We start from the raw sequence: 11658 nt of genomic DNA, 5'->3' as shown, positions 1-11658 counted from the left end.
CATGTCAGTTTGCAAATCCTTTAGCGAGCAGTCATCCCTCCATCTGTCAAAATCAAAAGTTTACCAAGCTCCACAAAATATAAAAGAGAAGGCTACTAATTCACAACAGTCTTTGAGATCATTAGCTACTGATTCTTTAGTTGGAAACTGATACTCTTTTAATGAAGGAAGAAATTATGGCAAAAAAAAAAGTGTGAGGGTGAACCATGGAAATGAATCAACAAGCAAAAAATAAAAGTATAATACTATTAATAAAAGACTTCAAAGATAATGTAGTTTTTATATTTTTGCAATAAACTCTTTAATTTTATTAAATTTTCATGTTTTGTTATGTTCTTTTTAATGCCCCTCTTCTATTTTTCGCTACTTTGTCTTTTATGGAAAAATCACCTTAAGGCCAATTAGTTGCACTGTAGGAATGTTTGCACCACAATGCTTGCAGCAATGATGTTTATGGCAAAGATGCTTAGGGCCAAAACACCCAGACCCACATTATACATATAGCCAAAGAATGGAAACAAACTGCCATAGACTGAATGTTTGTGCCCCGCTCCCAAATTTGTATGTTGAAATCCTACCTCTCAATGTAATGGTATTAGGAGGTAGGGTCTATTGGAAGTGATTAGGTTATAACAGTAGAAACCCTATAAATGGGATTAGTACACTTATAAAAGAAATCCCAGAGAGCTCTCTCACCCCTTCCTTGATGTGACAATACAAAGAAAAGATAGTCGTCTATGAACCAGGAAGCAAGTTCTGACCAGACACCAAATCTCCTGTGCTTTGGTCTCAAGCTTCCCAGCCTCCAGCACTGTGAGAAATAAATGTTTGTTGTTTAAGTCACCCAATCTATGGTATTTTTGTTATAGCATCCTGAACTAAGACACAACCCAAATGTGTATCAACTGATGAATGGATAAACAAAATGTGGTATATCAATATGCGTGGGGTTTCCTGGACCCAGTTCCAATGTATGTGTGTGGAGGCTTCTCCAAACGAACAAGCAATTTTTGGATACCAGCAGAGTGTCTGAGAAGCCAACCCAATTCTGGCACTACCTGGAGGTAGAATCAGATTCCACAGATAAGAACTCAGTTCCACAAGACTGTCCTCCATTTCAGACATGTTAAAAGCCTAGATTACTATCTGTGCTTCTGACCTACTGGCTGTAAATCAGAGGTTCCCATGCCCCGCTCCCTTACTTTGCTAGAACAGCTCACAGAACTCAGGGAACTCATTTACTCACAAGATTACCAACTGATTACAAAAAGTATTAAAGAATACAAATCAACAGCCAGATGAAGAAATAAACAAGGTGTGTTCTGGAACAAAGGAGCTTCTCTCTTTGTGGATCTCGGAGGCTGGCACTGTGGCACATGAAAGCATTCTGATTCCCCAATGTGAAAGCTCTTCAAAATAGAAGGCTCAAGCTACCCTTTTAGATTTTTGTGGAGGCTTTATTACATAATCATGACTGATTAAGTCATTGACCATTGGCCATTAATTCAACCTCAAACCCTTCTTTTCCACCCTGGAAATTAGGGGGTGGGACTAAAAATTTCAATCCTCTAACCACATGGTCGGCTCCTTCTAGCAACCAGCCCCCATCCATAGGTGCTTTCAGAAAGTCACTTCATTAACATAATGAAAGATACCTTGATCACTCTCAACACTTAGAAAATTCCAAGGGTTTTGGGAGCTCTGTGCCAGAAACAAGAATGAACACTGAATGAATATTTCTTACTATAAATCACAATATTCCAGTATACAATGGGGTATTATTCAGCCATAAAAAGAAATGAAGTACTGACACATGCTACATCATGAATAAACCTTGAAAACAACATAATGCTAAGTGAAAAAAGCCAGACATAAAAAACCACGTATTGTATGATTCCATTTACATGAAATGTACAGAATAAGCAAATCCATATAGAAAATAGATTAGTGGTTGACAGGAGCACAGTGACTGCTAATGAGTATGGAATTCCCTTTTTGGAGTGATGAAAATGTTCTAGAATTAGATAATGGTGATGGCTGCACAACTTTGTGAAAGTACTAAAAGTCACTTAATTGTATATTTTCAATGGTGAATTTTATGCTATGTGAATTATATCTCAGTAAACTGATCAAAAATATATTAAGATGTTAATGGTAGAATCTAGGTAGTGGGTATATGGCTGCTAACTTTAAAATCTTCTCAATACTTTTGTATATTTGAATATGCAAAAATGTTGTGAAAAAAATTAGGGGCAGGACTTTCCTGATGTTAATCCCTATTATTTCATGGTCTGGATTTTGATGGATCTTTTTGCTTAGCAGAACTTTGAATTTGATTGCACCAGGACTCACTTAACTAACTTTATTAAGCGCTCAGGCAGGCATGGAGATGGTGAGACAAACATGGCATAGGAACTACTCTTAAGAAATACCAAGCACCAGTAGCCTGGAAGAACAGACACATAAGCACAACAATGCACCTCCCACGGCCCAGAATTTGAGACTGCACGGAATGAAAAACCAGTCAAGGACTCTGAACTAGAAGCAGGCAAAAAACACTTAAGTAGGGACTAAAGCAATTCCAGGGCCCATCAGCCATAAGGACTTTGATACTGAGCCAAACTTTTGCCTCAATGTGAGATTTTTTAATTGTGTTCCCTATGAAAATAGAACTTTTCCTCCAAGTGTGCTTGGCCCAGCACCTAGAGAAAAGTGAGACTGTAATTGGAAAGTGGGAGCAGAGAGAGAAGAAATGTCTTCTGCCTATGGATTTTGTGTTGTTATGGAAGAAAAACTTATTGGGGCAGTAGTATCCTGTGAATCTCCACCATAATGTGAGCCTCTCAACAGACGTAGATAACTTGACATGATTCAGATATATTAATGTAAAATTCATGTATTTTGGAACTTAGATATAATCCATTTACTGAGATCCTATAAAGACATGGCTAATATCTTGAAGCTAACAATACCCAGAAGTGGCATTCCTCCTGTGTGCTTAACCTCTCTTCCTCAGATATGATTGCAATTCAAACTATTTACTCAGCCCCTTTTCACTCCCATCAATAACAACAGTGTTCTCTATATTTAGTATTGAATGGATACTCATATTAGAAACTCCCGGAGAAGAGGGAAACATTAGAATGAAGAAACATACTTGTATTTGAAGCAAGTTATTGGGTAAGGTTTTGAGAATCTTCATTGTAGATGATTCTAATGGACAGTGTTGGGATATAGTGATACCAATACATAATCTTCTTCCTTTCCCTTTTGATATGGGCAGTTAAAGAATTAGACTCATAGCTGGATGATGAAGATCAAAATATCAATGCGCTGCAATCAATATCTGAATTGGAGCATGTAGCTTAAATATGCAGCCACAGTGAGTTTCTTAATACTTCGCTGTAGACTTAAACTGGTCCCACCTATCAACATCCCCCACAGAGGTCAGACCTGCTCTACCACAACCAAGAGCAGGAGAGCAGAGTAGAATGAGCCTGTTTGCAGCCAAGCTGACTCAACGTGAGAGCAAACCCAGAAGTTCAATTTCCTCTCACCAATTAACCAGGTACATATATTACTCCTCTTCTCATAGGAAGGTGTGAGGAAGTGGCAGAGAAATAGAAGTGTTTTGTACATAATGTCCCCTGTTGAATGGAGTAAAAATTCATTTCCTTTTTCATAAATATAAGAAGCAGAGATTGTGTTCCTTCATTAGATATCAACCTGTTCAAAATGATTTCCTATAATAGTAAGCATGTGCATGACATTTTGCAGTTTCCAAAGGATTTTTCTCATAATTATCTCATTTGATCTTTATAAAGTTTTTCTGCGATGTAGGAAGTTGGAGGATCAAAAAAGGAATTCTGTAAGTAACTAGAGCACCCAGCTCTAGTGACCAGGAAGACTGTGCCACTGGGCCCCACAGAGCACCTACTACATAAGGGCACCCAGCCAAGACTGGGAGACATGGAAGAGCTACATAATACACAGAAACAAACACAGAGAGCCACCCAAAATGAGGAAACAAAGAAATGTGTCCCAAATGAAAGAACCAAAGAAAATGCCAGAAAAAGAACTAAATAAAATGGAGGCATGCAACCTACCAAATACAGACTTCAAAGCAATGGTTATAAGGATGCTCAAGGAACTTAGTGGGAACTTCAACAAAGACAGAGCGAGCATAAAAAAGGATGTAGAAACCATGAAAAAGAACCAGTCAGAAATGAAGTCTACAATAACTGAAATGAAGAATGCACTAGAAGGAATCACTAGCAGACTAGATGAAGCAGAGGATCAAATCAGCAATTTGGAAGATAAGGCAGCAGAAAACACCCAATCAGAACAGCAAAAAGAAATAAAGGAATATAAGAAAATGAGAATAGTTTAAAGGACCACTGGGACAATATCAAGCATACCAACATTCGCATCATATGGGTACCAGAAGCAAAAGAGAAAGAGCCAGGAATTGAACATCTATTTGAAGGCATAATGATGTAAAACTTTCCTTACCTGGTGAAAGAAACAGACATACAAGCCCAGGAATTGCTGACAATTTCAAACAAGATGAACCCAAACAGGCCCACACCAAGACACATCATAATTAAAATGACAAAGGTTAAAGACAAGACAGAATCCTAAAAGCAGCAAGAGAAAGGCAACTAGTGACTTATAAGGGAGCTCCCATAAGACTGTCAGCTGATTTCTCAACAGAAACTGCAAGCAGGAAGGGATTGACACGAAATATTCAATGTGATGAAAAGCAAGGATCTACAACCAAGATTACTCTACCCAGTAAGGCTATCATTTAAAATGGAAGGACAGATAAAGAGCTTCCTAGAGAAGAAAAAGCTAAAGGGGTTCATCATCATCATACCGGTATTACAAGGAATGTTAGAGAAACTTCTTTAAGATGAAAAAAAAAAATCAAAACTCTGAATAATAAAATGTCAACAACTACATATCTAGCAACAATTACTTTCAATGTAAATGGATTAAATGCTCCAATCAAAAACATAGGGAGACTAAATGAATAAGAAGACGGAACCCTTACATATGCTGCCTACAAAAGACTCACTTCAGATTGAAAGAGACACACTGACTGAAAGTAAAAGAATGGAAAAAGATATTTCATAAAAATGGAAATGAAAAAGAAAATTCTGGAGTAGCAGTACTTATACCAGACAAAATGGACTTTAAAACAAAGGCTGTAAGAGACAAAGAAGGATCCAGTAATCTCACTTCTGGGTATTTGTCCAAAGAAACCCCAAAACACTACTCTGAGGGGATGTGTGTATCCATAAGCTCATTGCAGCATTTTTTATAATGTCCAAGCTGTGAAGGCAGCTTGGGTGTCCATCGATGGATGAATGGATAAAGAGGAGATGGTACATATATACAATGGAATATTGCTTCGCCATGGAAGGGAATGGGTTCTTTCCATCTTTGGCAGCATGGATAGATCTGGAAGGTAATGTGCTAAATGGAGTGTGTCAGAGAGAAGGACAAATGAAATGTGATTTCACTTATATGTGGAATCTAAAGAACAAAATAAACAAACAAGTAAAACAGAAACAAACTCATAGGTACAGAGAACATTGTGATGGTTGCCAAGTGGGGAGGGGGTGGGAGAGGGTGAAAAAAGAGAAGAGATTAAGAAGCACAAATTGGTATTACAAAATAGTCATGGAGATGTAAAGTAAAGCATAGGGAATACAGACAATAATATGGTAATAACAATGCATAGTGCCAGGTGGGTACTAGACTAGTCAGGGGGGTCACTTCTTCAATGATATAAATGTTTAACTACTACGCCATACATCTGAAATTAATATAAAATAATACTGAATGTCAACTGTAATTGAAAAATTAAAAAGGGTAGGGGGAATGTTAAGGGGAACAAGCGGTCCAAATTTCCAGGTATAAAGTCATGGAGCTGTAACATACAGAATGGGAAATATAGTCAATAATATTGTGATAGCATGATATGGTGTCAGATGATTTCTGGACTTATCATGGTGATCACTTCTTTAGGAATATAAATGCTGAATAACTGGTGTATCCCTGAAACTAGTATAATATTGTACGTTAGCTATATTTTTTAAATAAAAATCTTTAAAAAAAAAAATATCATTGTCTTGCTCTGAGATGCTCTACTGGAAACAGCATAATTGTATTTCTCCCTGGTATTGTTATCCTTTTATAAGTGCCTTTTCCTTCTTCTGTGATTGCTCACTGGTTTAAATTATTACCTTTTTAAAGCACATATACTTCCCTCCATAGCTGAATGTTTTGACTCAGCAGATGTATTATTTACCCACATAGCTGTTAAGAATAGCAGTTATAGTAATGGATTCTCCTTGGCTCCACCTCCAGGAAGAAGTCACAGTATTTGATTAAAAAAATTTTCCCCAGCTTTGTTGAGATATAATTGACGTATAACATTGTGCAAGTTTAAAGGTGCACAATGTAATGATTTGATATATGTACTCAATACAAAAAGATTACCACAAAAAGGTTAGTTCACACATCCATCCCCTCACATAGTTACAATTTTTCTTTTTAGGTGAGAACTTTTAAGATCTACTCTCTTAACAACTTTCAAATATACAATACAGTAATGTTAACTATGGTCACCATTTTATACGTTACATTACCAGAACTTGCTGATCTTATAACTGTAAGTTTGTACCCTTTGACTACCTTCATGTATTTTCCCAACATCACCACCTCTTCTCCACCCCTGGACTAGAGGCTACACTCAGCTGTTGAACAGGGCTGCAAGTATGCTTCCCTGCCTGGGGGAGCCATAGAATGGGCTCTATTGAATGCATGGCTTGTTAGTTAGGGACCTGGATTAGGTAGAACTGCCCACTGCGTTCCCTGGCCAAATGGGGCCCCTGGCTCAGCTCTGCAGATAGTCAGAGCTCTGGCTGGGATCCTTGCTCAGGCACTGCTGTGAAGAAAAATGTGGTCCCCCAAGATGTGAGCACTCGTTGTTTTGAGCCTTGCCCCACTTTTCTGTCTCTATCTGATCCCCAGTGATAAAGCCCTCCAGATTCCTCCAGTGATTTCTGTGAAGCGAGACCTGAGTAGGCCTCCCAGGAAGTGTCCTGCAACACTGGAGGAGTTGTATGTTCATCTTAGGCTGTCTTTTTCCCACTGGAGAAACTGTGGCCCAGGGGACCCATAAGGTGAAGGGAAGTGCCAGCCTGGGGTAGGGGAGATGTGGCCAGAGTGTAGCTGTTCCTCTTATCCAGCTAACGTGGTCCTTGTGGATCTCTGTGGTCCAGGGGTATGCTTCAGCCTCACCCCCAGGATTCTGGGATTTTCTCAGTGGTGTCTTGTCCCTGGATAGTTGCTAGGTGATCTTTTGTAAGGGGAACTGAAGTCAGGAATGACCTATGTCAACAACTTCTTTCTTATTTTATTTATTTTATTTTTTATTGGGGAAGGGGAACAGGACTTTATTGGGGAAGAATGTGTAGTTCCAGGACTTTTTTCCAAGTCAAGTTGTTGTCCTTTCAGTCTTAGTTGTGGAGGGCGCAGCTCAGCTCCAGGTCCAGTTGCCATTGCTAGTTGCAGGGGGCACAGCCCACCACCCCTTGTGGGAGTCGAACCGGCAACCTTGTGGTTGAGAGGACGCATTCCAACCAACTGAGCCATCCGGGAGCTCAGCGGCAGCTCAGCTCAAGGTGCCGTGTTCAATTTTAGTTGCAGGGGGTGCTGCCCACCATCCCTTGCTGGACTCGAGGAATTAAACTGGCAACCTTGTGGTTGATTACCCACTGGCCCATGTGGGAATTGAACCGGCAGCCTTCAGGAGCTCTAACCGCCTGAGCCACTGGGCCGGCCCCTGTCAACAACTTCTTGATGTCTGTTCCAAATGTCATAGTATTTGAATGATAGAGGAATATAAGACTATATCTGTTGCTTGGAAATGGAATTATATTTACATTTAGCCCAAATTTGGTTACATAGGGTGAAGTGATGACCTACCCAAAAGTACCTTTCGGAATACACACTGTCAAAATTAACAGCATAGGTATTATGTCTTGTTAATTTATATTACCTTTCTTGGGCACATGTAAATTGAAACCAAAGCCTGGTATCATATCATGAGATCAGAAAAATAGAAAAATTTTGTGATGTGGAAAATTTGTAAAGTACGTAATTACATTCTCTCCCACCCATGTTTCCCATCTCCAGATCTTAGAAATAGTTTCAGTGGAGTATTCACTTTACTTTCCCTTACAGTCAATCATTTGAATAACTAACATGACCCTTAAAAATCTTTCCTTTCAACTTTTGAGAAACAAGTGTTTCAAATTCCATTCTAATTTTTCAATGAAATCAGGAATGTGGGATAGCCACGCAATATTATTTTTCTTTGTTCATTTCTATACATTTGTAGAAGAAAAACATGTACCTTAATCAGGACAAATATATCCAACTGAGCCAAACTTGCTCTTCCAGACCTTTAATTGTATTCTCCAAGGTTGCTTCTATTACAGGATGAGCAAACCCATTACAATGTAATCTCAATTCTAGTTAAAACCCACTTGTAGGATGCTGGGACTACCAGTAATGGTAGAATGCAATCTATAAACCAACCTTGCACAGGCAGTTGCCTCAAGCAATCTTACCCAAGCCTCTTCAAGGCATTCCTTTCTTATAGACAAACATGTTGTTTCTTATCAAATTAGCCCATCAATTCATGATGTGAGTTCCTTTATCCCTATTTATTTCAGGGGCCCAGGTAGCTTCTAGCTAGGGATATGACTAAAGCTACATGCCTTAGTCGTCTACTCCCTTTCTGATCCAGCAACTGAGGTTTTTCCATGGGCATGACTCACTTCAATTTTCCCTCTAAGTTTCTACAGGAAATTAAAAAACTGAGTTCCTCATATAGGGATGTTCTTTATGTTCATTCATGTAGGTCTCATTTGCCTGGCCATAGAAGCAAGGCCAATGGCTATAGCCACAGTTTATAAGTATCCAAAGTTTTACACCGCTTCTAATGTTAAATAAACAACCCCTCCTCTGCCCATTGTACAGGTTTGTGTTGACTTCTCCCTTTAAGGCTATCCCTCTTTGGGTGCTGCTGATTTTCACACAGGAACATAGCCCTCAATCCAGAAACTCCAATCAGAGAACAATGAACAAAGTCAGTAATCTAGGCCTTGTTTTAGCTGGAAGAAAATCATAAGGTTCTGACAGTGACGGGGCTAGGAAGATCCCCAGAAACCTCTATCATTGTCCCTACAGGCAATAAATCAACTTGCTCCTTCCTGTATGTGCTGGACATCCCCAGACAGCCCCTTTGACACGCTCTTGAGTATACCACTTCCACTGTATAAGAGAGTCTGAGGGCTAGTTCTTCCCTACTGGGCCGTCTCTCTGGCATCATTCAAGACATGATCTGTATCACTGGCCTCAAATTAGTTGATGTTTTCTACCATCAGGGCAGTTTTGACCAAGGCCAAAGAATAAGCTAGCAATTGTTTTTCAAATGGGCAGCTTTTGAGTTCAAAACTTGAGAGGTATCTGTTGAGTAATGTATTTGATTTCTGTCCAAAGCTGCAACAATCATGAGCTGCCGCTTGCCCTCAGCCTGCTTTTCTATAAGACAAATAAAACACACAATTATCAGTTACGAGATTAACTGAGATTGGTTAGATTTCCTAGGAATGGAGCCTAAGAAAGGGATTCATGTGCATAAGATATATTGCGGGAGTACTGTTCAGACAAATCTTTAGAAAGAGTATGAAGCAGAAGAAGGAAATGGAAAAAGGTAAACAGGATGTGACCTCAGGTACACAGTGGCTTTGGCTGGATCCCTGGGGGTGAGGGTGTACTAGAGCATAAATTGCAATACAGAGTTATCCCCCAACTTAACTCTTTCATTGCATTAATTGATTTCAAGTGTTTTTTCCCCAAAATGTGTCAGAAATCCACAAAAAACAAAAAGTTGATATTTTGACTATTTCATGCATTTAATAACAATTTGAGCTGCTTTGTATATAAATGATATTAATTTTATGTATAAAAATTTCCTACTGTTATTCATTCTTGAAAAATGCAAAAAAATAGAAAAATGTACGTCTACTTTCCTAAACTTCCTTTCTGGGAGTTTCCATCCACAGTCAGCAGATAGAAATATTCATTCGGATATATCCGACCATTGCGGCAAAATGGTTAAGGTAAGGAGTTAATCTATCATATTTAGGATCAAGTCAGTCATTGGCCATAGGCTGTGGCGAGGGAGTTGGTAATATTCCTGAGAAGTGACTGGCGTCATCTAAGGGCCTTTCTCCCAGGAAGTGGGCAGGTAGGAGGCTGTGAGCCATTAGCAGTCCACATTTATAACAGCTTGGGGATGTGTGTAGTTGTCGGTAAAGGCATTTTGGGAGAGGAGGCAACACCATCCAGTACACATACTCTATTCCATCTATTTCTTAAACACATAATTGGCTTGAGAACTCCAAATATGAATTAAAGAGGAAACTAAAAATAGTTTAGAAATGTTGTTGGTGAAGTGACAGGTGTATAATACAAGGCAAGTTGGTGTGTTTTGTAAAATGAAATAGACTGCACTCTGGGATCCCTCAGACAAGTGGAAGCACACAGATTTAGTAAGGGTAAGCATACTGATAAATATGGGCCCTCACCCATTAGAGTAGAATTTTTAAAATTCTGGTGGTAGAAAAATTGTCACAAGAATTTATATAATTTGAACTTTTTACAGCCATTCCTTTTGAATAATCACTACCGTTGCCCAATCCGAGGTGATTGTGGAATGAAGTCTAGAGCCAGCCTTTCTTTGTTTCTATATAAAGATTATAAAATTGATCTCCAATATGCACGTTATGTATTATACATACTTTCATCACTGTGCCTCTAATGCTCTTGTACTGTTATCTCCACATCTTTCCTTTCTTGGACTATAACTTTCTTAAATGTAGAGGGCATGTCCTACACATCTTCCTACTTTATTCTCACTTGAAAGCCAGTGTACTTTTGCGGCATAAATGAATGTATGGAGTACTGAGGAAATGTTTTCAGGATTCAGTTTATCATTGGCAAAAAAAAGTCATCATTATTGTGGGGATTGTGTGTAGGATCCTAGAATATTTGTAGTTTCTCAGGAAGTGATTACTTCTTTTCTGGTAAATAGTCATCATAATTCATGAGAACAGTTTCAGTTTTCAAGTTGGTTTACCTTATTTTCATTCCCTCGGCATTATTAGGGCAGATTGAGCTCTAATTATGGCTTGATTCTCAAACACAAGGGAAAAGGGGAAAGCCGGGAAATAAGCAATCAATGAGACATCTCAGATAAGACAAAAACAAATCCTTTGGAAAAATAAACAATACTTAAATTCTTCTTTGACTGAAAGAATGAGAAGTGAAAGTAAACCAATTTATATAATTGACAGAATAGTTTTTAGGGTTATTGACACTGCATTATAGTTGAGTAGAACTTAAAAAAATCATGGATTTTTAATCTTCAGCTTCAGAAATGAAGTAGCAAAACTGAGAGTTTTTCTTTTTAGCAATAAACTATGTTAAATTGCCAAAGTGATTTGCTTTTTGAAATTTTCCTGCATTTATCAGGGTTCTCCAGAGAAACAGATACAATAGGAGATATACATATCT

This window comes from Rhinolophus sinicus, chromosome 17 (genome assembly GCF_057876585.1).
Source record: "Rhinolophus sinicus isolate RSI-liver-muscle chromosome 17, RSI-T2T, whole genome shotgun sequence".
Lineage (NCBI taxonomy): Eukaryota > Metazoa > Chordata > Mammalia > Chiroptera > Rhinolophidae > Rhinolophus > Rhinolophus sinicus.
Note: the sequence above shows the minus strand (reverse complement) of the source record.